The 25,409-nt window shown below is 44.3% G+C and overlaps 1 protein-coding gene across 1 annotated transcript in view; it reads right to left on the bottom strand.

Moving 5' to 3' along the window:
* The window catches only part of Tmem45b (transmembrane protein 45b), a 45,177-nt gene extending 43,083 nt beyond the window's left edge, over positions 1-2,094 (bottom strand). The window contains exon 1 of the mRNA NM_001033067.2: positions 1,882-2,094. The gene's annotated coding sequence lies outside the window, so the exon portion shown is untranslated. The remainder of the gene's footprint in view (positions 1-1,881) is intronic.
* Positions 2,095-25,409: the final 23,315 nt, after the last annotated feature.

Raw genomic sequence — 25,409 nt, forward strand, 5'->3', positions numbered from 1 at the left:
AAGAGTTAAACTTTAATATGGTTTTATTTCCAGTTTTAGAGAAGGCTAGGGAGAGAGAGCTGGGCGGTTAAGAGGGTGGAAAAGTTCAGAGTTCAGTACGTGTGTGTGTGTGTGTGTGTGTGTGTGTGTGTGTGTGTGTGTGTGTGAAGTATGGTGCAATGTAAAGTAAATTATCTATTTTTGCCTTATGACCATCTGTAAAAACATATGGAAATAAAATGTTTTTTACAGAGCTACCTGGTTTTTGTTAACATACCAGTGACTTTAAATTCCCTATAATTAAAAAGTTTTGCAACCTTAGGTACTTCAGCTAGGAAGGTAGCTTTCGGAGTGGTAACGCTGCCCTTACCTACTTGGTTCAACAAGCAAAAGAATGATAACCTTTGATTGTCCTTTGATCATGCTTAACTCATAGTGCATATGGTGTCTGCACTTTGTACCCATGACCATGCAGTTGATAACCATCTGGAAGTAACGAGAAGTGTCAGAAGTCCCCTCGATCTCTCTCCTTTCCAGTGCTCACCTCGAAGTGACATTTGCCAAGATTAAGTCATAGCTATAGCCAAGAGCACTTCAGGGAAGACCCCAGACAAAGTAACTGACACATCCTGTAAGATTCGACAGCTTCACCTTGGCCATCAGAGGCAGCATCCACCAGAAAGGCAGGGGGAAAGGACCACAGAACACCTTCCTAAACCAGAGCAAACCGAAGTTCTTCCGTAGGAAGGAAGGAGAAAAATTAAGATAATACCTTGCTCACGGCTCATCCTCTGTAAAAACAACGATTCCTATTTAGTAGATCCTTACGATCAAGTTCTTATGTCGTTCCCTGAGACTATAAAACAGCAGGTAACCACATTATTATTAAGACAATAAACTGTCATCAAGAGCTGCTTTTTGGGGGGCTTCAAAAATCCAGTTTCTACCGAGTAGAAAGCGCGTATTGAAAAAAAAAAGCGCAGGTTGCTTGTGAATAAAACTATTTAGATTGGTGTGTATTTAGAGAGACTGCGTCTGCCTTGTCAGCTTTGATGACTACGCTAAGCCTAAAGTCAAATAGAACCCAGGGTAGGGCGACAGAGGAAGCTGTGTGGGGAGATGGGAAAAGAGGCTCCAAAGAGAACCGAATGGAACGAAGCAGCCGTTGCTGAGACCTTAGGCGAGGTAACTGCTCTTAAGCTTTTAAAATTCCGTTTCAGGAAGCCCCACCTTTCCCCGCTGAAGTACAGATCTCTTTTCCATTAGCGTGCGCCTTGTCTCCAGGGTCAGTCCCTCCGGATTCAGACCGGTTCCCCTACTTTCAGGCGCTCCTTACGAAGGCCAAGGCGGCGGCGTTACTCTTTGCTTTTAGAAGCTGAGACGAAATGATGGCTGGAAGAGCTGCATCAATCGTCTCTCATTATCAGACTTCCTGGCCTAAGGAATGTATCTGGTTCCCGTATTTGTGGATCCTTAGCTAACAAGCAGCGACAAGGGTGCTTGGGGTGCAAGGGAGCCAGTCCGGGCAGCCTGAAAACAACTTGAAGTCTCCTTAAAAAGCACGCCACCTAAGGGGGATCCCCTGCTCCAAAAAGACGGAATGAATGCAGGGCTTCGCACCTAGTCGCGGTAACGCTGAGGACCCGAATCATTCCAGGACCCCGGGGGCAGTGCAGAGGAGCAACTCCCGCTGGGGCTGGTGAGGAGAACTATTCCTAGCCCCGAAAGGGCTAACCAACAGCTTCCTAGGCACTAGGTCCCCTCTGCATCCCAGCACCCTCCCTCAATCTGAGTGCGCCCTTCTTCAGCTCCATCTCCTTCCTAATGAGCCCACTCGCGATCCGCGCCTCCCCTCCCAGGTGGTCCCTCCCTTTCTCCTCTTGACCCAGCGGGGCATCCTACCTTTTCCGAGCCTCAGAGGTGTCCACTTGCCAGCTTCGGTCACACGTGTGACCGCGGGTGCCCAGGAGGTGCAAGCGTCCGCACCCCGTTCCGCCCGGCCCCGCCCGCTGCAGGAGCTGGCAACCCCCAGATGGCCCTAACCCGGTCGCTAGCACGACATCAGGTGGCTCAACACTGCACGTTTCTTCTAAGCACCTTTTCCCTGCTTCAGAGTCCCAAGCTTCAGAGAGGCTTTTGGGGTGTGTATGTGTATGTGTGGGAGCAGGCACTCCCTAAAAAGTGTGATCCTGAAGCCCGGGTTCCTGGATCATCCAGGTATACTACTAATGGAGACTTCCTGTTATGCTAAGTGATTTCTGGCTTGGGAAGAAAGGGAACCTCTGAGAGGGATTATCTCTGAATTTTTCCAGCCAGAGGACCACAGCCAAAACACGGGACAAGGGAGCCACTGACCACTCACCTGCCAAGGAAGGCTCCAGTGGGTGATACATGGGCTTTGCTTCTTTTCTTTTCTTTTCTTTTCTTTTCTTTTCTTTTCTTTTCTTTTCTTTTCTTTTCCTTTCCTTTCCTTTCCTTTCCTTTCTTTTTCTATTCCCTTTTCTCCATCCATCCATCCATCCATCCATCCATCCATCCATCCATCCATCCATCCAATCAGTTTGCTTTGTTCACATTTGACAAAAATCTGTCGGGTGGGCACAGTTCTGGATTGGCGTGAGGAGAGTTTCCTTCCTACCTTGGACCAGGTTTTCATCGTGGTATTTAAGATGCTACAGCCTTTACTGCTTTCTATAGCATTTGTAGCTAAGAGACTGAACTTATTTTGCACCGTTGCTGCCCCCTTTACACCCTAAAGATATGAAGAAGAGAAAGCCAGCACTAAAGCTCTCTTCATACTCAGGTAAGAACCAGGGAGGGGTACTAGCAGAGGAGACTATGAAAAGCTGCTCTGTTTTCAAAAAAGGCATTATGAGAATCTATATTCTCAGCTTGGGGACTAGTACTTGGAGGAAAAGTATCAGGTCCCATCCCGGTGTGTGCCCACACCTGCAGATTTTGAAATAGAGGAAATGGACTAACCCTACACAGTCATGAGCCTGGGAGAGGCTGCTCTTGGTCATCAGATCTGTCCGTCTGACAGCTGTCTGCTCAGTAATGTTTCATTTTCCTCATGGGCTAAGATCCCGAGACAAGTGTGTACAGTTTTATTGATATAGCTACTGGTTAGCAAAGACACTTTGAAAGTTCCACTTATGTTTTTTGAGGCAGGGTCTTGTGGAGCTCAGGCAGGCCTCTACCTTGCCATGTAGCCAAAAATACAAGCTTGGAAAATACCAATTGAACTGTATCCTCAGCCCAGAGATGTGTGTGTGTGTGTGTGTGTGTGTGTGTGTGTGTGTGTGTGTGTGTGTATGATGTGTGCATGTTCACGTGGGTATGTACATGTGGAGGCAGAGGTCCATGTTGGGTATCTTCTCTCTCCCTCCAGCTAAGTTTTTAGATGAAATTACTCATTGACCCTGCAGTCTGTTCACCTATTCAGTTAGATTATGGGCCAAGCCAATCCCAGGGAGCCTCCCTTGTCTGCAGTGAGATTATGGGGATGTGCCCCCTTCACGCCCAGCATTTTGCGTGAATTCTGGGATCTGAACTCAGGCCCTCATTCTTGCCCCATAAGCACTTTACCAATGGAGCCTCCTCCCCCGCCCTGAGATACTTCTTAACATTGAAAAATCAGAACTTAGAAAGGGATCTCTGCCTAGAACTTAGCATCCAGATAATAAGACACGCCAGTTTTTAAGGTATACCTTTGACTGTCGTTAACTTCATTGATCAACAGTTTTAATAAAAATCAGTTTCAATGAAGTAGGTCACAAGGATCAGGAAATCAACTTTGAAATTTTACAATAACAATTGTATTATTATATACATTGTGTATATATATAGTCTAATAATTGTATAATTATAAATTATAACAATGAATTATTATGTAATCGTTTTCTGATAAACAGGGAACTCTGAAGTGGTGACACATATTTGTGTAATCTCACCATTCAGGAGCTAGAGGCAAAGGAAGTACAAGTTCAAGGACAATACGGGCTTCATGAACTCTCAAAAGACAAAAGTAGGGATGAAGGAGTGGCGCAGCGGTTAAGAGCACTGGCGACTCTTCCAGGAGACCTGGGTTCAATTCCCAGCACCCACCTGGCAGCTCACAACTGTTTATAACTCCAGTCCCATAGGATCTAATTTCCTCTTCAGGGCACTGCACATATGTGCTGCATGGACGTACACGCAGGCAAAATACCCATACATGTAGAATAAAAATAAGTAATAATTAAAAAAAAACCCCAAATAACACAAATATAACAGATTAGCATCTGGTATGTCCCTATGTGGACTTCAGCAGAGGAAGGATGGTCTTTTCAAGTCTCAGAAGGACAAATGATGTGCGTGTTTCCTCAGATGTAGAATTTACATAAATAAGCAAAAAAAAAAAGTGAAGGGAGACTATGTGGAAGATGGGAGGAGATCTAAAGGAGGGGGAAAGGGGAAATGTGAGAAGATAATAGTGAGAAGGAAGGCAAAGTAATTGCTTGCTTTCAGGCGGGATTACATGGGAGAGCTGTGGGAGGGGGAGGGAGCAGACCAAGCAAACATGGGCAAGTTACAGTGCTACCTAGGTATGAAGCTGTCAGAGGAAACCTATTTATGTTCTAACTAAAAACGAAATAGAAGCACGTCATGGGAAATGGGTGATTTTTGTAGATGTTACTAGTACAACTGTCTTAGTCCTTTTAAAAGCTCTTAACATTGGGACTGGAGAAGTGGGTGGGCAGTCAAGAGAGCTTGCTGCTTTTCTAGAAGCTTGGTTCCCAGCATCCAATGGCACAGCTCATAACTGCCTGTAACCACAGCTCCAGTGAGTCAAAGCCATTTTCTAGCCTCTGTAGGCGAATGCACATATATGGCAAACACGTAAGCATTTGCATGCATGCATGCATGGGCACACACACGCAGACACACACACACACACACACACACACACACACACACACACGCACACGCGCACACTCGCACACAGTAACAATCTTTTAAACACAGGTAAATTGCTATCCACTCTCCCCGGGGTCAGCATGCTACCAGCTGGGCACATGGCCACCCACCCATTTTTCCCAAGGAGGAGTTAGATAACGAAGCTCGGGTCACTGAAGAGAGGGATGACAGGGAACATGTGGAAAATGTCCTAAAAGGAAAGGGATGAGTGGGCCAACCTTGGACCAGGAGCCATCGATAGACTAGAGTATAGCAGTGTAAGGAGGAATCTTCGGGTGAATTCATGGACTGGCCTGTGTGAGTCTCTCAGTGACCATCTCCAGACCGTTCTGTGAAAAAGAAAATGTTCTGTGTAAGTCCTGGCTAGTTGAGGTTTTCGTGTATCTAAACCTCGGTGAGCACAAAACAACTTTCCTCTTGGTTTATAATATCAACAAACCAAACATGAAGATGGGCGGGAGAAAAAAAATTCATAATACTCACTTTGCCTGGTAACCACAGCTTTGGGGTTTCCAACTGTAAGGAACCAATGGATAATAATTGCTTTTTGAAACAGGGTTGAGCTAGCCTTGAATTTGTTATGATCTTAAAGCTCTCAGTCATGGTGGTCATGACTAATCTGGCTTAAAAAGAATAAACTTAATCTTTTTTAAGGTCTGTTTTTATTTTTAATTGTCTCTGTGTGTGTGTGTGTGTGTGTGTGTGTGTGTGTGTGTGCATGCGTGTGTGGTGCTATGTATTGCTCTCAGAGGCCGGAAGTGGGCGTCAAATCCCCTGAAGCTGGAGTTACAGCTTGTTGGAAGCCATCTTAACACGGGTGGGGGGTGGAGGTGGGAGGGCTGGGAACCATACTCGTTGGTTCTCCAAGAGCAGGGCTTGTTTTCTTAACTGCCGAGCCATCCTCACAGCCCCAAGAACCTTAAACAGTATGGTAGCACTGTTTATAACAGCAAATGGTCAGTGTGGGAGTAAAAACACATTACAGTATGTTCATCCCAGGGCTCGTTTATTTCTCTTTAAAATTAGTTAAGTAATTTGCTTTACATTCCAATCTCCATTTCTCCCCCCCACCTCTCCTCCCAGGGCTTTCCTTTGACACCACTCCCCCTACCTGCTCCTCCTCCCTTTCTCTTCAGAAAAGGGGAGGCCTCCTGTACGATTAGGGACATCTACTAGACTGGGCAGCCCAGCAGCAGAAAAGTGTCCCAAATGCAGGGAACAGAGGCAGTGGCAGCCTAATGTTAGGAATCCCACATGAAGACCAAGCTACACCATTGTTACACATGTGCAGAGGGCCCAAGTCAGTCCTACACAGGCTCTCTGGTTGTGAACTTCTATGGACACAGGTTAGTTGATAACTGTAGGGTTTTTTTGTTTGTTTTTTTGTTTGTTTGTTTGTTTGTTTTGTGGTGTCCTTGACCTCTCTGGCTTCTACAATTCTTCTCCCTCTTCCACAGGACTCCCCAAGCTCGTCCTGATGCTTGGCTGTGAGTCTCTGCATCTGTTTCCATCAGGTGCTAGGTGAAGTCTCTCTGATGGCGGCTATGCTAGGCTCCTGTCTGCAGGTATAGCAGAGTATCATTAATAGTTGCCAGTGCCGGGCAATGGTTACACATAATTTTTTTTTTCTGTAATGTACGGTACTGCAAAAAATAAAAAAGAATTGATACCTATAGGAAAGGAAAATGGCAGTGGTGTATTGTTAAATTAGGAAGTCTGCAGTCTGGCAAGGCATTTTGTTTTCCTGTTTTAAATTGTAATAGAACATATATGTTGTAGCATAGACTATTTCAGCCACTGCTTGATCTCAGAGTTCAGTGGTGTTATGTATTTTCACTATGCTGTACTCACTCACTAGCACTCACTAGCAATCTTCACAGTTTCATGGCCAGGTTCACCTATCAAACAGGAACCTTTCTGCCCTACTTCCTGTGTCTGTGAATTTGATGGCTGGAGGTAACCATGTAACTGGAGTTCTGTATTACTTGTCTTTGTGTGTCTGGCTTGTTTCACCTAGCATAACGTCTTCAGATTTCATCCGTACTCTTATCATGTATCAGATTTTCATTTCTCTTGCTTGGCATTATTTTATTGTGTCTTTATAAAACATTTAATTTAATTATTCATTTCATGGTGAAATTTTGGATTGTTGGTACATCTTGACTATGAACATTTGTGTACAAATATCCAAGTCTCTGCTTTCAGTTTCTGTTAATATACCACAAATATTTCTCTCTGTCTTCTCTCTCCCATTTTCCCAACACCCAAGGCTCCAAGGCTGGGCCTTCAAATCCCTAGCTGAAGAGCCTCCCACCTTTACAGCATGAGTGCTCGATTTACAGGTGTTTCCTACCATGTCTATTTCACACACTTCTGAGGATTGTACCTAGGGCTTCTCGGTAGGTAAGGGCTCTACCTACTGAGCTACACCCTTAGCACAGCTGTTCTCCTCTCCTCTTACCCCTGCTCCCCACCCCTGCCCCTCCCCCTTCTCTCACTGACTTCCTCTCCTAGTCACAAATATATTTCTAGATATTTGAGGAATAGCATTCCTCAGGATGCTATTTTTTTTTTTTTTTTTTGAGGAGGCTGGGGAGAGAGCTCAGTTGGTGAGGGGCTTATCTTGTGTCTCAGTTAGGGTTTTCCTGCTATGATCAGGCACTATGACCAAGACAAGTCTTATAGATGACAACATTTAATTGGGGCTGGCTTACAGGTTCCGAGGTTCAGTCCATTATCATCAAGGCAGGAGCATGGCAGCATCCAGGCAGGCCTGGTGCAGGAGGAGCTGAGAGTTTTCTACACCTTCATCTGAAGGCTGCTAGTGGAAGACTGCCTTCTAGGCAGCTAGTGTGAGGGTCTTAAGCCCACGCCCACACCCACAGTGACACATCTACTCCAACAAGGCCACACCTCCTAATAGTGCCACTCCCTGGGCCAAGCATATACAAACCGTCACACCTTGAAACTCAAGGATCTGACAATGTACAAGGCTGAGTGTGATCAGGGCATGGTGGCACACACCTTTAATCCCAGCACTCAGGAGGCAGAGTTAGGTAGATTTCTATCAGTTTGAGGCTTGGTCTACTTAGTGAGTTTCAGGCTTAATCAAGGCAATACAGTGAGACCCTGTTTCCAAAACCAAAGATGTTCAGTGTGGTAGCACGCGCCTGTTATCACAGCACTGCAGAGGCAGAGAGAGGGAGGATCCCCAAGTCTCAATGGCCAACTGATCTAATTTAACTGCTGAGGGCCAGGGCAATAAGATAAGGACGGTGTTTCTGAAGGTGACACTCCAGATTGTCCTCCAGTTTTCATGTGCTGGTGCACACCCCTCCCTTTGACACACACATCCACACGCATGCATACAAAAAGGTGAAAGGATTCCTTTCAGATTGATAATTGCTAATGAACAGAAACTCAAGTGATATTTGAGTGCTAATTTTTGTATCCTGACACTTAGCAGAATACACATATTACTTTTAATAGTTTTCTTTCCCTGGCCCCTGTAGAATAGTTTAGTGTTTTCTAACTCAAAAAAAAAAAAAAAAAGATGTTGGGCTGGAGAGATGGCTCAGTGATTAGGAGCACTGACTGCTCTTCCAGAGGTCCTGAGTTCAATTCCCAGCCACCACAAGGTGACTCACAACCATCTGTAATGGGATCTGATGCCCTCTTCTGGTGTGTCTGAAGACAGCTACAGTGTAGTCATATACATAAATAAATAAATCTTTTTAAAAAAGCATGCCATCTGTGATCAAAGATAATTTAATTTCTCCCTTCCAAATGTGGACACACCCCTTCACCTTCATTTACCCAATTGAGGTAGAGTAATTCTATTTCTGTCTATGCCTCATCGCAGAGCAAAAGCTTCCATTCTTTCAGAAACCACGGAGTTTGAGGATAGTTGTGAACTATTCAAATACAGATTTTCTTATGTCTAAGTATTTCTCTCCTGGTTCCAATTTGTTGAAACTTCTTATCACAGAATCATGTTTTTTGTTTTACTGTTCTTGTTTCCTTCAGAAAAAAAAAAAGAATTGTTTAGAATTCCCAGCTTATAGAATTCCCAAGTTCCCGGAGGAGAGTGCAATCTTAAAATACTAAAACCAGTTCATCTTGTCCTACGTGGAGATGATTCACTAGCATAACCATAAAGCTTGTAAAAGTAATTGACTCAAAGACGGTTTCCGGATTGGCAAATAATTCTTACATCATTGAAAAGTGGAGACCATGAAGAAATAAACACAGCCATATTGAAGAACTAAAGAGGTTCCAGTCCCCAGGTAAGGCCGTAGACTGACTCCATAATTCTTCCCCTGCAGGGTACTTCCCCTGTAGACAGAACCCTTAAGCTTCAGCCCTACAAACTCCAGCACTTATTTGCAGTCTGTCCTTCTAGGCTTAAGCTTTGATCTTCACTCTCTGCTGGCTGCCTCTAAATCCTAAAAAAAATCAAACCCTGTTTTATCAGTTTGATCTATGGATTTCCTCATTGGCCACCCTCCAGTTCTTTAAGTCTCTTTCAAAAGCCTAACACCAGATTCCTTCCTACACTGTTTTTGCCTTCCTTCTCCTAATTTAATGGGCCATAAATTCTCTCCAGACCTTATCTGTGCTAGTTTGAATGAGAATGGCCTTATTTCTCCTCTGATTCCTTTCAGATAAGGGCAGACCTGGAAGTCAACCAACCATGACATACCAAGTTGCAGTAAGACTAGGCACCTCTCCTCTTATTGAGTCTAGACTAGGCAATCCCATAAGAGGAAAGGGTTCCAAGAGCAGACAAGAGTCAGAGACAGCCCCTGCTAACACGGTTAGGAGTCCCACAAGAACACCAAGCTTCACAGCTGTATTGCATATGCAGAGGGTAGGTCAGTCCCATGCAGGCTCCTGGTTCAGTCTCTGTGAGTCCCTACGAGCCCAGGTTGGTTGATTCTGTGGGTTTTCTTGTGGTGTTCTTGACCCTTCTGGCTCCTATAATTCTCGTCCCCTCTTCAAAAGGTTCTCAGAACCCCACCCAGACTGTGGGTGTCTGCATCTGTTCCCATCAGTTGCTGGTTGAAGCCTCTTTGATGACACGTGGGCTAGGCACAAATCTATGATTATAGCAGACTTATTAGGAATCATTTTCTATCCTAGGTCTCCGGATTGTCCAACTTCTGGGTCCTGATCCTTTCAGGGGTGGTCTTCTCTCATGGCATGGTTCTTTTTTTTTTTTTTTTGTTTGTTTGTTTCTTTTTTTCGGAGCTGGGGACCGAACCCAGGGCCTTGCGCTTCCTAGGTAAGCGCTCTACCACTGAGCTAAATCCCCAGCCCCACATGGCATGGTTCTTAAACTGGGCCAGTTATTGGTTGGTCACTCCCACAATCTCTACACTTCCTTTATACTTCTATCTATCTATCTATCTATCTATCTATCTATCTATCTATCTATCTATCTATCTATCTATCTATCTATCTATCTCTGAGACATGGCTTCTCTGTGTAGCCCTGGCTATCCTGGAATTCGCTCTGTAGACCAGGCTGGCCTTGAAATCAGAGCTTTATCTGTCTCTGCCTCCTGAGTGCTTAGATTAAAGGTGTGTGTCATTACCACTCAGCCAACCCCAGCACATCTTATGAGCAGGGCAAATTGTCGGTCAACAGTTTTCTGGTTGGGTTGGTGTCCCAACCCTCTACTGGAAGACTTGCCTGGTTTCAGGAGATGGCCAGTTCAGGCTCCATGTCCCACATTGCTAGGAGTCTAAGTACACATTACTGAGAGTTTCCATTGCAAAGCTTGTCCTAGAGATGCCTCCCAATTCCCAGTGGTCCCTCCCAGTACTCTCTCCCTCCATTCTCCCATCCTTCTTGTTCCCATACCCAACCCTCTCAGACACTCCCAGCCCTGTCCACCCACAGTGTCCATTCTATTTCCCCTTCTCAGTGAGATTCATGCATGCTTTCCACGCCCTTCCCTCCTTGCTTCTTAGCTTTTTTGAGTCTGTGGATTGTAGCATAGTTATCCCTTACTTGATAGCTAATATCTACTTACAAGTGAGTACATACCATGTTTGTCTACCTCACTCAGGATGATTTTTTTTCCAGTCCCATCCATTTGCCTGCAAATTTTATGGTGTCAATATTTTTAACAGCTGAGTAATACTCCATTTGCAAATGTACTGTATTTTCTTTACACTTTCTTCAGTTGAGGGACACCTAGGTTGTCTTCAGTCTTTGGTTATTATAAATAAAGCTACTCTGAACACAGCTGAGCAAGTGTCCTCATTTATGGTGTAGTGTCCTTTGACTATGTGCCCGGGTGTGGCATAGCTGGGTCTGGAGGTAGATGGATTACCAATTTTCTGAGAACCCACCATAATGGTCTCCAAAGAAGCAGTGCAAGTTTCCCCCTCACAGGCAATAGAGGAGTGTTCCCTTTGCTGCGCGTTCTTACCCGCACGAGCTGTTACTTATGATATTGATCTTAGTGCTCCTAACAGATGTAAGATAGAATCTCAGAGTTGTTTCCATTTGCATTTCCCTGATGGCTAAGAATGTCAAACATTTCTTTAAGTGCTTCTCAGCCAACGGTGACTCCTCTGTTGAGCATTCTCTGCTTAGACCGGAACCCGACTTTTAAATCGGATCGTTGGGTTTGTTGATGTCTAGTTTCTTGAGTTCTTTATATATTTTGGAAATTAGCCCTCTATCAGGTATGGGATGGGTGAAGATCTTTCCCCATTCTGTAGGCTGCCATTTTTTCCTTTCGTCAGTGTCCTTTGCTTTATAGAAGCTTTTCATGTGAGATCCCATTTATTAATTGCTGGCCTTAGTTCCTGAGCTGTTGGTGTTCTGTTCAGGAAGTTGTCTCCTGTACCAATTCACTTCAGGACACTCCTCTCCTTCTCTCCTACAGGTTCAGTGTACCTGGTTTTCTGTTGAGGTCTTTGAGCTACTGGGACTTGCGGGCTTTGTGCTGGGCGGTAAATATGGATCTATTTGCATCGTTTACATGCTAACATTCAGGTAGACCACTGGTTGAAGATGGTTTTATTTCTTTGTACAGTACAGTCGACCTGAAATCTGTCTGTTTTTATGCCAATATCATGCTTTTTGAAATTACTGTTGCCCTACAGTACAGCTGGAGGTCAGGGATGGTGGTATCTTCGGAAGTTCTCCTATTGTTTAGGATGGTTTTAACCATCCTGGTCTTTTGATTTTCCACTTGAAGTTGAGAATTGCTCTTCCAAGGTCTGTAAAGAATTGTGTTGGGATTTTAAGGGGATTGATTTGAATCTGTGAATTTTTTTTGGTAAGATGACCATGTTTACTGTTAATCCTGCTGATTCATTCTTTAAGTTTTTTTTTATTAATTTTTTTTATTTATATGAGTACACTGTCGCTGTCTTCAGACACACCAGAAGAGGGCATCAGATCTCATTACAGATGGTTGTGAGCCACCATGTGGTTGCTGGGAATTGAACTCAGGATCTCTGGAAGAGCAGCCAGTGCTCTTAACCACTGAGCCATCTCTCCAGCCCAATCCTGCTGATTCATGAGCATAGGAGATCTTTCTGTCTTCTGAGATTTTCTCCAATTTCTTTCTTCAAAGACTTGAAGTTCTAGTTACACAGGTCTTTCACTTGTTTGCTTAGAGCTACACCAAGACATTTTATATTATTTGTAGCTATTATGAAGGATGCTGTGTCCAAAATTTCTCCCTCAGCCCCTTTATCATTTGTATATAAGAGAGGCTGACTCTATGACAGCTGCAAACTAGCAGTTCAGGAGACCAGGCCTGAGTTTCTACTTCCTAGAACTGGGCAAGTCAGTTGCTGGAGCAAGCACAGGCTTATGTAAAAGGGACCCCTCCCCTGCTTGTAAAAGGACAGTTAGACAAACGTGTGGCCAAGAGTTCAAGAGTTACCATTCCTTGGCATGAAAGAATAATAATTAGTATGAATCATAGCACCACACAGACCCCCAGAGACCAAACCCACCAATCAAGATATAGGTTACCTATCCCTCCCTATGGTTCCTCTCTTTGGCTTTAAAACTGAATCAGGGAATTCATTCAGGCGCCTTCCATTCCAATGGAATTGGGCCCCTGCACAAAGGAATAAACACTCTTTGCTTTTGCATACGTTGAGTCTTGGGTATCATTCTTTAGTGATTCATGGACCCTAACATTTAGTGGGTTTGCCAGGAAACTGCTGAAGGCCCCTACTCAAACAGCTGAGTGTTTTGGGGAGCCTCTCCCTTACTAATTGGTAAGTTTGGGAACACTCGGTCTGTGTCTGTGTTTGTTTTCTGACTTTTGCTACCCTGGAGGAGCAAAGCAGATGTGTATTTTGCCACCCAGCAGCTGGGGAATAAGGGGGACATGAAATCCCACTTGGAGACACCCTCACCCCCAGTACTCTTACCTGGAATCTGGAGAACCAGAGTTCTCACCTGGTTTCTGAACCATCAAAAGGTCTCTGGGTGAGACCCTCTGAAAGGCTGTTCCTGTTTTGCTTTTGTTTTCCTGGGAACATCCTCCTGTGCTGGTCTGTGTGTGCTCTGTTAGTGACTGTTGTCATTCTGTCATTTTAAAATGGGACACACACAGAGCACCCCTCTGGGTTTGGCTCTGGGCCATTTTAGGGACTGGTCAGGTGGCGGAGGATTCAGGGCTGCTTGTCCATTCCAGTAAATTCAGCACCTTTTGCAGGAATGAATGACCCACTGATAAAGTTGGGTGACCCCAGGAAGGGACTTCCCATCCCCCCATCATTTACTGGGTAAAGACTGTGGTCTATGAGGCCTTGGATCACCAAGACCAGGTGCCTTACTTATATCACCACATGTACTTAGTGGAAAGACCCCCTGTTTGAATGGAACCCGTTTTGCTAACAGTTGCACCACCCCCTGCTCTCCTTCCCCTAGAGGAGGGCAGGCCCCAGCAGTCAGCCTTACCTGGAGGAGGATCTTTGCCCACCTCCTTATATTGCAGCTTCTGTCCAGGACGCCCAGGAAGTCAAAAGAAAAAGAACAGGAAGTTCCTGACTCAGCCTGAAGTCTGTCCCATACTAGGGCTTTAGCTGACCAAAGAGCTAATGCAGCGTCTCCTCAGGCTGACTGGACCACTACCCCATCCCTCATGACCACAGGACTCCAAGATCCCCTGGGGAGAAAGTTTATGACTTATTTGCCTTTTGCCAGTAATGACCTGTATAATTGAAAGATGACCTCCCCTCCCCCAGTCTCCCATTTTCAGAAAGATCATCAGCCCTTATAGCTATTCTAGACTCAATCATGCTGACTCACTAGCACACCTGGGATGATTGTCAGCAACTGCTGCCAATCCTCTTTACTACCAAGGAGAGGATTGTGGTTGTCACCCGGAAGTTGGTTCCGGGGGAAAATGGGACCTCCACCCAGGTTCAGACTGATATTGATGGGGACTTTCCCCTGATTCTACCTGACTGGGATTACAACACTGATGGGGGTAAGGGAAAATTCCTGGCCTACTGCCAGATTCTAATGGGGGGTCCTCCGATAGGCTTCCAGGCAGTCTACAAATTTATCCAAGGTAAGCCAGGTTACCCAAGGAAAAGATGAGAGCCTTAAGCGGTTTCTAGAAAGACTCATGGAGGCCTACAGAGCCTATACCCAAGCTAGAGAAAATCAATCAGCTGTGAGCATGGCTTTTGTTAACCAGGCAGCCCCTGACATATGGGAAAAACTCCAATGCTTGGAGGGGTTTGAGGGTAAGCAAGTGACAGAGCTGGCAGCTTTAGCAAAGAAAGTCTATAGCAATAGAGAAACCTCTGAGGAGCTACAAAACAGGATTGGCCAAAATATGCTAGCTGCCACCAACTGAGACTGCAAGGACAACAGGGAGCTGAGGGACATGGTTCAGAAAAGAGGAAGAGGTAAGCAGGTACCTGGTGGGGAATCTCGGCCTCCAGTGACACTGGAGAAATACCAATGTGCCTACTGCAAAGAATCGGGCCATTGGAAAAATGAATGCGCAAACAGAAAACCCAAAGTCCTGGACTTAGAGAAGGCAGTGACTGAGGGCAACGGGGCTCAACCCCCTACTTCATGAGCTCTGGGTAATCCTGAAGGTGGAGGGGAGACCAACTGATTTTCTGGTGAACACTGTTACGCAACATTCCATTTTAAAACAATCACTGGGGCCATTGTCAGATCGAAAACATGGGTACAAAGGGCAATGGTCACTAAGTCCTATCCGTGGACGACCTGAAGAAAGGAGGACTTGGGAATGGGAGGAATAACTCATTCTTTTGTGGTCATCCCAGGATACCCATGCCTTCTTGTTGGGTAGAGATCTCCTTACCAATGTGGGATCCCAAATCCATTTTGGCCCAGAGGGAGTAGAAGTTCTGGATAAGAATGGTTCTATTAATTTTTAAATCCTGGCCCTAGAAGAAAAATACTAGTTGTTCCCCTCAGCCAGTGCCCTCAACAAACCCGTTGCTCCAGACGTTCCTGCTTGAGGTCCCTGAAGTTTGGATAGAGAGAAATCCAATTAGACTGTCCATCTCAGGACCCCAATCACAGTTCAGTTAAAGGTTGGGGTTAACCCAGTTTGCATCAGACAATGTCCAACGCCAAGAGGGGCCTGCGTGGCAATAGCCTCACACATGAACTAGCTCTGGGAAGTTAGGACCCTGGGGCCTTACCAATCAGCATGGAATATCCACCTCTTTCCCATCAAGAAGCTTCATTGTTGTGACTTCTGACCTGTGCTTGACTTGAGGGAAGTAAACAAGTGGGTGGAGGATATTCACCCCACAGTTCCAAACCCTTTCACTATATGGAGCAGCCTCCCTCCTGAGCACACTACAAACACCGCATTCAGCCTGAAGAATGCCTTCCTCAGCCCGCCCCTGGCATCCAAAAGCCAAGCCTCGTTTGCTCTTGAATGGCAAGACTTGGAAAGGGGCTTTAACAGACGGCTGACTTAGACTCGCCTGCCTCAGGGATTCAAGAACTCACCCACTATCCTCGACGAGGCACTGCATGAGGACTCGGGTGAGTACACTGACATACCCTGGCCAGATGTTGAACGTGTGTGTCTCACAGACGGGAGCAGTTTCATTCAGAATGGGACCAGGTATGTAGGGGCAGCAGTGTTGGACTTGGCACCGGACTCTACTGTTTGGGCAGCTGCTCTATCACCAGGAACACTGGCCCAAAAAGCTAAGCTGATAGCCTTGACCCAGGCTCTGAAGCTGTCAGAAGGAGCCAAAGTCAACACCTACACTGATAGCAGGCACGCCTTTGCTACGGCATATGTTCCCATGTTCCTAGAGAGGGGATTATTGACTGCAGAGCAGAAAACAATTAAAAATAAGGCAGAGATATTGGCTCTACCGGAAGCACTCTGGCTCCCCTTCAATGTCAAAAGGGACTATTAGAGAGAGCCAGGGAAAACAGGATGGCTGATAAGGCTGCCAGGGAAGCCACTGTGACTCCCACTGCTCACATCCTGGTAGCCTTGCCACTCCCTGTAACCTCAACTGTCACTGACTACACTGCAGCGGACAAAAAGGACCAGGCCCCATGCAAAGGAATCTACAGAAAAGATGGATGGTTGCGTAACAGGGCAGGTCGCACCACCATACCAAGGAATTTGCCAGACAGCTAATCCACCAAGTCCACCAAGCCTCACATTTGGGCTGCTGAAAACCAAAAGAATTGCTAAGAGGGGCAAAACACAAAATATTTGAGTTAGGATACTGACCAGGCAATATCAAATTGCCCCACGCCAGACTGTGAATCCTTTCAACCCCAGGCAAGAAACTCCAGGAACTAGAATCAGAGGCCAGTGGCTTGGAGCCAATTGGGAAATAGATTACACAGAGGTAAAACCAGGAAAATATGGGTATAAATGTCTGTAAGTCTTTATAGATACTCTCTCAGGATGGGAAGAAGCCCTACCCAAGAAAGAAGGAAATCACCAAGGTAGCGGCAAAGAGTTTGAAAGAAGTCATACCAAGGTATGGCCTACCTACCCTGCTTGGGTCAGACAGTGGACCAGCATTCATCTCTCAGGTAATCTAATCTTTAGTCCAGGCCTTGAGGACTAATTGGAAATTCCATTTTGCCTACAGACCCCAAAGTTCAGGTCAGGTAGAGAGGATGAATTGGACCCCGAAAGACGCTGTGACCAAATTAACCCTTGAAACTGGTGGTGACTGGGGGTTTCTCCACCTATGCCTTATATAAGGCTAGGAATAACCCCTATACTTTGCATCTTACCCACTTTGAGATACTATATGGGGGGCCCCTCCCATGTTACTTAATCTCCAATCTGATATTCTAGCTGAATATGTTCAATACAAAGTTTTGGAATCTCTGGAAGCCCTCCACAGGGCTCAGAAGCAACTCTGGCCTACCATTTGCCAGATTTATGAATCTGCTCCCTCCCCTAACTCGCATTGCTTTGAGCCAAGTGACAAAGTCAGTGTTAAGTGACATCACCACAAGACTCTGGAGCTTTGCTGGAAGGGACCTCACACTGTGATCCTGACCACGCCAAGGGCTACAAAGGTGGACAGTATCTGGACATGGATACATAGCTCCCACATTAAGACTTCCAGGAAAGAAATGGCCCAGCAGCTGCAGCCCCACAAGGAGAATGTTCCAGACCACTCACCTCAGCAACAATGGCAGGCTACTCCACATCCTCTTTAACTGGTCTCCTTTGTTCACCACCCTTGTCTTGACCATAACTGGTCCCCACATCATATTACAGTTAGTTCTGACATGTGGACCCTATAGAGTTAAGGTTTTAGTCAGGTCTGTTAAAGAACACATTTCCACTGTTCAACTAATGATTCTCAGACAACAATATCAGCCTGTAGAAACATCTCAGGGATTTGAGATGCATCCTTACTCTAGGGAAGGAATGAAAGGAGTGAACTGACCTGAGAGAGGCTGACTCCATGGAAGGCTAAAAACTAGGAGTTCAGGAGACCAGGCTTGAGTTTCTACTTCTCAGAACTGGACAAGTCAGTTACTGGAACATCCGCAGGTTTACATAAAAGGGACCCCTCCTGAGCTTGTAAAAGGACAGTTAGACAAGCTTATGGCCAAGAGGTCAAGAGTTACTACTATTCCTTGGCATGGAGCAAGAATAGTTAGTCTTAATGATAGCATCACCCAGACGTCCAGAGATCGGACCCACCAATCAAGATATAGATCACCTACCCTCCCTTCGGTTCCTCTTTAAAACAGAGTCTGAGAATTAAATCAGGGTCCTTCCATTCCGATGGAATTGGGCCCCCGCACGCAGGAATAAACATTCTCCTTTTGCATACTACTTGATTCTGAGGTGTCATTCTTCAGTGATTCACAGACCCTAACCCTCTCCATTGAGTTTGATGTTGACTATAGGCTGGCTGTACCCCTAATCTCTCCAAGACTTTTATAATGAAGAGGTGCTATATTTTCTCAAAGGCTTTTTCAGCACGATTCTTTTGTTCTCTTCTTGTTGTTTGTTTTGTTGTTTTTGGCTTTTTCCTTTCAGTTTGTTCATATGATAGATTTTATTGATAGATTTTTATATGTTGAACCTGTTGTTGTAAAAATATAAAAATAAAAAAGAGTAGTTGTCTTTTGTCCTGCTAGGTCCGCACCTCGGTGCCCCAAGATATCTGCTAGATATCTTGGCAGAAACACAGCCCAGCCTCGCACTTTCCTACACTCAAACCCTCACATAAAAGAACACACAACACAATAATCTTTGACCCAATTGGTAAGATATAATTGCCCACTTAAACATACAAAGCCCAGTACCGTCCATCCCTTAGGAACATTGATAACAACCTGTAAATACACAGAGCAGAATCTTAACATCACTTGCCATCGCTTCTCCCCTCTCTCCGTCTCCTATCTCTTCCTCTCTCTCCTAGTCTCCTCCTTCAACTTCTCTTCCGCCCATCCTTCCTTCTCCTCCAATGACAGGCTTCCTTCTATCCTGTACCTGTCCCTCATCTGTACCTTACAAATTCAATGGCAAGGTTCTGGTGAAGTCACCTGATTCCTGAGTACTGACTAGGCAGCTGTCCTTGGGGCAGTGGAATTAGCATCAAAATACAGATAACTCCAGGGCAAACCACAACAGAACCATCTCTGTATCTCTGGGATGAAGCCTACTTAATCATGGCAGATAATGTTTTCAATGTGTTTCTGGATTTGGCTTATAAATATTTTATTGAGTATTTTTGCATCAGTGTACATAAGGGAAATTTGTAAAAATAATTTTTAAATCCATTTTTCTTCCTGGCCCCTTAGTTCCCATCAATATCAACTCTGAGACTAGTTATTATTAAATGCCTCGACCATAAGCTTTGGCTCGTTCCCTGACTAGCTCATAACCTATTTAACCCATTTAAACTTCTGTGTCTACTGTGTGCTCAGTCAGCTCTCCTTCAGTCCCGGCTGGCTGGCTTCTTCCTTAGCATCTCCTCAGAGTCTCTCTACTGGTTTACATCCACCTTCTTTGTCTGTCTCCTGTCTTGTGTGTCTCAGCTCTCCCTGTGTCTTTCTCTTATCTCTTACTACTTCCTAGAATCCTCTCTCCTTCTGCCATTTCCTATTTCCTGCCTCAGCTCATTGGCCATCAACTTTTTTTTTTTTAAATTACAGGTGATGTTTATAAGAGATTCTCTCTACAGAAATTTGTCTGTAATTCTCTTTATTGAATCTTTGTGGGGTTTGGATATCAGGGTGACTGTGGCCTCATAAACTGAACTTGACAATGTTTCTTCTGTTTCCATTTTGTGGAATAATTTGAGGAGTATTGGTATTAACTCTTCTTTGAAAGTCTGTTAGAATTCTATATTGAAACTGTCTGGCCCTGGGCTTATTTTAGTCAGGAGACTTTTAATAACTACTTCTATTTTCTTAGGGGTTATAGGTCTATTTAAATTGTTTATCTGATCTTGACTTAACTTGGATAAGAAGTTTCAAGAACTTTGTCCATTCCTTTTAGATTTTCTAATTTTGTGGAGTATAGGTTTTTGAAGTATGATCTAATGATTCCTTGGATACCTTGGTGTCTGTTATTATGTTCCCTTTTTTATTTCTGATTTTGATAATTTGGATATTCTTTCTCTGACGTTTACTTTGGATAAGGATTTGTCTGATTGATTTCCTCAGAAAATTAGCTCTTTGTTTCAATGATTCTTTGTGTTCTTCTCTTGTTTGTATTTTATTGATTTCTGCCCCAAGTTTGGTTAGTTCCTGTCATCTTAGGTGTGTTTGCTTTGGTTTGTTCTAGAGATTTAAAGTGTGCTGTTAATTTGCTAGTATGAGATCTCCCTACTTTCTTTTTGAGGGCACTTAGTGAACTAAACCTCTGAAAATATAAGCCAGCCCCCAGTTAAATACTTTCTAAAGTTGCCTTGGTCATGGTGTGTCTTTACAGTAATAGAATAGCGACTAAGACAGTTTTGTATGTATTGAAGCTGGGTAGAATTCTTTTTTCCCCTTCTTTTTATTTATTTATTTTTTACACTCCAGATTTTATTCCCTTCCCGGTCCAGTTCCACATCCCGTGCCTCCTCCCCACTTCCCTCCCATCTCCACAAGGATATCCCCTCTCACCCACCCTACCAGACCTCTAAACTCCCTGGGGCCTCCAGTCTCTTGAGGATTAGGTGCATCTTCTCTGACTGAACCCAGACCTGGCAGTCCTCAGCTGTATATGTGTTGGGGGTCTCATCTCAGCTGGTGCATGCTGTCTGGTTGGTGGTCCACTGTCTGAGAGATCTTGGGGGTCCAGGTTAATTGAGACTGCTGGTCCTTGTACAGGATCCTCCTCCTCCTCAGCTTCCTCTAGCTTTCCCCTAATTCAACCACAGGGTCCAGCAGCTTCTGTCCATTGGTTGAGGGCAAAAATCTGCATCTGACTCTTTCAGCTCCTTGTTGGGTCTTTCAGAGGACAGTCATGATATGCCCCTTTTCGTGAGTGCTCTATAGCCTCAGTAGTGGTGTCAGGCCTTGGGTCCACCACTTGAGCTGGATCCCACTTTGGACCTGTCGCAGACCTTCTTTTCCCCAGGCTCTTCTCCATTTCCATCCCTGCAGTTCTTTCGAATTGGAACAATTATGGGTCAGAGTTTTGACTGTGGGATGGCAACCCCATCCTTTACTTGATGCTCTGTCTTCTGGAGGTGGGCTCTACTCTCCCCACTGTAGGGCATTTCATCTAAGGTCCCTCCCTTTGAGTCCCGAGAGTCTCTCACTTCCCAGGTCTCTGGTACATTCTAGAGGGTTCCCCCAACCTTCTACTTCCCGAGGTTGCCTGTTTCCATTCTTTCTGTTGGCCTTCAGGGTTTCAGTCCTTTTCCCCCCAGCCAATACCAGATTATGTTCCCCTCTCCTGCCCCCTGCCCCTTCCCTTTCCCTCCCAGGTCCCTCTTTCTCCTTGACCTCAAGCTCTATTATAGAGCAATTGGATAAAAACTTCGTGATATTGGCACAGAGACAGACATGTTGATCAATGGAATAGAATTGAAGATCCAGAAATAAAACCACACACTTTATGCACACTTGATCTTTGACAAAAAAAAAAAAAGCCAAAAATATACAATGGAAAAAAGAAAGCATCTTAAATAGATGGTGCTGGTCTAACTGGCTGTCTGTATGTAGAAAAATGAAAATAGATCCACATTTGTCACCTTGCACAAAGCTCAAGTCCAAGTGGATCAAGGACCTCAACATAAAACCAGATACACTGAATTTAATAGAAGAGAAAGTGGGAAAGAGTTTTGAACTCATTGACACAGGGGGGAATCTCCTAAACAGAACTGCACTCGCTCATGTTCTAAGATCAAGAATTGTTAAACGGTACCTCATGAAAGTGGGTAGAACTCTTAATTGCTTCCTTCTCTTGGCAGCTTGAAGAATATTTCCTGGTACCAATGAAGCTAGACCACAGAAAGGCTCTCAGGTTAGATCCATCTGAAACAATCTGAGTCCCGTGTCCTAAGTATGCAGTATTTCCAGCAAGAGTGGCTTACCTTGAATCTCTGAGGGCCAAATGAGGGGAACATCCATAGTCTCTGATATTTTGATAGTTACTTAGACTACACTGATCAACCATTCTAAAGGAGATTTCACATGCATGGTACTGGGACTTTTGTTAGTCTGTGATTCTTATGGGAAACTTTGTCAGCCCTAGTGGCCTACCTTTCCTTAATTTAAATAATTTGTAGATATAAGGTGTTTGACTTTTAGGAAAGATAAAATAATGAGATCTTTTGAGTCTTTATCAAACAATCTTTTTTTTCCTCCTTGTCCCTCCTCCATCCTTTTCTTTTTTTTTTTATTTCCCTTCTTCTCTCCTCCCTAGTTGAAGCCCCCTGCTCAGGTTTTCTGTTTCCTGCTTCCTATCACCTGTATTCTGTTGTTCCCCTCCCAAGCCCCCCTCCCCAGCTCCCCTGTACCTTTATATTTTCCTGGTTTCGTGGCTACTCCATGAGGTATACTCGAATCTGAAGATCTAGAACTGGGAGCTGCAGACGAGAGAGAACATGCAGCGTTTGGTTTTCTGAGTCTGGGTCTGGGTCTGGGTCTGGGTCAGCATAATCTTTCCTCGTCCCGTTCATTTGCCTGAAAAGGTCATGGTTTCATTTTTCTTTACAGCTGAACGGCATCCCATTGTGTATAGGTACTGTGTTTTCATTACCCATTCATCAGTGGAGGAACATTGAGGTTGTTTCCATTTCCTGACTGTTGTGAATAGACTGAGCAAGTGTCTGTGAAGTAGAATGCTGAGTCCTTTGGGGTTATGCTAGATTCAGCTTTTAGCTGTACCAATTTGCATTTCCACCCACAGTGAATGAGGGTCACCCCTTCCCCACACTGTGCCAGCATGTGTTGTCAGTTGTTTTGTTGGTCTTAGTTATTCAGACTTGTGTAAGAGATCAGCTCAAAGGTGTTTTAATTTGCATTTCTCTAATCAATAAGCATGGTAAACAACCTTTGAGGGATTTCTTTGCCATTTTTTGTTTCTTCTATTAGGAACTCTCTGTTTGACGGAAACCTTACAGAAACTCACAGCCAATGAAAATGCAGAGTTGTGAAGCCCAGTCCCTACTGATACATCTAGAACACAACTTCTTTTCCTAAGGCTTTGGAATCTTTGAGCAAGAGAGGGAAGAAAGATTGTGAGGACCAGAGGAACAGGAGTTTGCTGTGAGCTTCTTGTCACCTATCAATGACATAATCTACATTCACTAAGTCTCACCAACATGGCTTAAGCATGAGATGAACAAGGATGACTCCTATAGACATGCTAACACGGACGGGAGAGAACTAACAAGCTTCAACCCTACACAACAACATACCAGCAACTAAGAAGTGCTCAGCCAGGGAAGAATAGTCGTCTTCCCAAGAAGAGCACACCAGTTAGTTATTCAGTACCAAATGGTCACTCCTGACAACACAATACAAGTGTCATTATACATAGTGAGCGCATACATGCATGTGCACACACACGTAGCCACACACAGACACAAGCACATGCATGCACACACATTTATATGTATATATACATATTAATATATTAATGCAATACATTAATTAATGTGATATATATTAATGCATATGTATAATATGTACACCTGATGTATATATATATATATAAAATATAACATACATTAATGAAAAAAGAGGCCATAAATTTCAAAGAGAGCAAAGAGGTTGGGTATAAGGAGGGTTCGGAGGGAAGAAAGGGAAGGGGTAAATAATAGAATTATGATTTCAAAATAATAAAAACCAATTAAAAGGTTAAAAATCTCTTCTCTCTTTAGATCCTTAACCTATTTTTTTCATTCAATATATTTTGATCGTATTCTTTCCCCTCCCCCAACTGCTCTTAGACCCTCCCCACATTCTACCCACCCCACTTCATATTACTTCCTTTTCCCTCTAAAACAACAACAAAAATTAAAAATCAAAATTAAAAGAAAAGGAAATCAGTAAGACAAAAATACCAAAACAAAGCCAGGCGGTGGTGGCACAGACTTTTAATTCCAGCACTCAGGAGGCAGAGGCAGGTGGATCTCTGTGAGTTTGAGGACAGATTGGCCTACAGATTGAGTTCCAGGACAGCCAGGATTGCACAGAGACCCTGTCTTGAAAAACAAAACAAAACAAAACAAAACAAAAATGCACCGAGCAAACAAACAAACCACCACCACCACCACCAACAACAACAAAATGAAACCCATAGGGCCTGTTTTGTGTTGGCCAACCCCTGTAGCCCATTTTTTAATTGGGTCATTTATTTCCTCAACTCTATGTTTTTGAGTTCTTTGTATTCTCTGGCTAGTAATCCTCTCTCAGATGTATGTGGTAAAGTGCCATGGACCACTCAGATGGAGGACAGGGCAGGAGAAGCAGGGCTGTGGTACTCAGGAAGAAGGCACAGCTTCAGCGCAATACAGACAGACACGACACACTCAGGGAGGTTTGAATCTGCTGCCAGTTTACTGAAATCTGCCTTGTGGTTCAACGCTTGAACAGGAGCTAATTTTTTGGCCCCTTGTCAGAGTACGCTCGAACACTAGCCAAGAGAAAGTTTAACAGTTTACATGAAGTTCCGAACAGAAAGCAAGACAGGAAATAAATTTTCCTGAGAATCAGACCGATGCCAGATAGTGGTCATAAACCTCATTTACCTCAATCTCTAAATATCATCTCTCGGATAACAACAGGACAGCCAGCTGTAAGGAATCTTTAGCCTTTTACTCTCTCTTAGCCAAAATTCATGTAATTGTCTTTTTAAAGATAGGATAGTTCCTCTTGATAATAGGTAAGCACGGGGATGTGATCTGGCCAAGCGTTCTATAAAATTTAAAGAATAATATAATACTCTCTTTCCATCAATATTAACCCATCTATCACCTTCTTCATCATATGTCCCTGTGTAGGGCAATGGCTCCGCAGTAGTCCTGTATCTACTCGTGCTGTTTTTACCTGAAGGAGGGGCCCACCACCTTCCTCTAATTAAATGTTTTCTTCCATGTAACTACTTGATAGGAATTCCTAAATGTTTGGATTTTTTTATAATTGACGGGACTTTCCCCTCTAATAGCTAGCGTCTTGATTCTTTCACTATCTAGGAGGTCTGGATCTTCCACAGTTAATTCTTCCTATTGTAAGTTATTGATCACATCTCTTAGAGTTTCATTCTGATTCTACTTAAATTTTGCTAATGCTTTCAAAAGAGGCATGGTCCATAAAGACCAAATCAGGTCTCCATGTTCCTGTTAGTAGAAAAAGAAACAAAAGAGCAAATATGTAACTCCCGATCAGACGGGTTCCAATCAGCTAGGCAGAAAGTGGAGGAGGAAGTGGCCAAGTGTCTCCAGGAGACCTCTCTGGCTTGCTGACCATGATGGTTTCCTGTCAGACAGGCTCCACTGGAGCTGGCGCAGCAGTAAAGAGTCTCTCCCATT

This window comes from Rattus norvegicus, chromosome 8 (genome assembly GCF_036323735.1).
Source record: "Rattus norvegicus strain BN/NHsdMcwi chromosome 8, GRCr8, whole genome shotgun sequence".
Lineage (NCBI taxonomy): Eukaryota > Metazoa > Chordata > Mammalia > Rodentia > Muridae > Rattus > Rattus norvegicus.